Source organism: Anarhichas minor, unplaced genomic scaffold (genome assembly GCF_050575085.1).
Source record: "Anarhichas minor isolate MPS153535 unplaced genomic scaffold, ASM5057508v1 ptg000057l, whole genome shotgun sequence".
Taxonomy (NCBI): domain Eukaryota; kingdom Metazoa; phylum Chordata; class Actinopteri; order Perciformes; family Anarhichadidae; genus Anarhichas; species Anarhichas minor.
In genome coordinates this window covers 490,001-491,173 of record NW_027466503.1, presented here as the reverse complement: position 1 = coordinate 491,173, position 1,173 = coordinate 490,001, and the positions used below count along the sequence as shown (strand labels likewise).

The 1,173-nt window shown below is 23.1% G+C and overlaps 1 protein-coding gene across 1 annotated transcript in view; it reads left to right on the top strand.

Annotated features, from left to right (window-relative positions):
- Positions 1 to 1,059: 1,059 nt before the first annotated feature.
- rpl35a (ribosomal protein L35a) overlaps positions 1,060 to 1,173 on the top strand; it is a 6,230-nt gene continuing 6,116 nt past the window's right edge. The window contains exon 1 of the mRNA XM_076076483.1: positions 1,060 to 1,157. The gene's annotated coding sequence lies outside the window, so the exon portion shown is untranslated. The remainder of the gene's footprint in view (positions 1,158 to 1,173) is intronic.

The window sequence follows — 1,173 nt, the reverse complement described above, 5'->3', positions numbered from 1 at the left end:
CTTCTGAATCCTTTAAACTGAATTTAAAAAAAATCAAAGAAATAAAACACTTTACTGAAGAATCTGAAACTCAACATGAAAACATCCGTTATAGTTTAAACTTCTTCGTGAGTTTTATTAAAGTATCAATGAAATAAAACATTCTTAAAAATCTATTAATTTCATTGATTTAGCCCGAAAATCTGCTTTAAGTTCAGATGGAACCAAATACAGTTTGTTATCATTTATATTATATAAATATTACATTTTATCATACATATTATATAATGTATATTTATATAATATAAATATACATTATATATTATATAAATATTACATTATATCATACATATTATATAATATATATTATATAATGTATATTTATATTATATAAATATACATTATATTATACATATATAATATATATTAAATAATGTATATTTATAATATATGTATTTATTTTATAATTATGGTGTAAACTCATGATGATGAATCTATAAACGGCTCAGAATAATCCTGTAGAAGGATTTTTATTTATTCATTTTTTCTGTTATTTGCAATATTTATTTATTTAAATAAACGTGAACAGACGTACAACTTTTATTTTGACGGCTAACTGTCTGTTTCTGGCCTTTGACTTCCTTTTGCCTTTAATAGTTATAGACATTATTATTATAATTATACTTCACAGTTTACATGTGGAACCTTAAAGGAAAATAATAAGTTATAAGATAAAGAACAATTGGCTTTGAAATCTTTTGATTTAATTCATGTTTATTATTTATTAACTTTATATTTTAACATGTTTTCTGATTTATATTCAGGATCAAACAAAGATAAAAGATGAATACGTTAAGATAGAAAATAAAACACATTAATAAAAACGAGTTCATCAAAAGTAGAGTAAATAGAGTGATTTAAATGGACAAGTTATTTAATAAACTATATAATTGAACTGGCTAAAATAATCAAATAAGTGAGAATAATTTTAAAAAAAAATTAAACGTTTATTGTTTTTGTTAAAATAAAACATCATAAAGCAAAATAAATAAAATAAAACGGACTGTGAATAAATCCGCCATTTTGTTCAGGCAGCTCAGCGGACACCTCTGTTGACGATAATTTCCCAGCATCCTTTGCACACTTCCTTTTCCTCCATCTTCTTTCCCTCAGTGACGGTAAGAGACCAACATG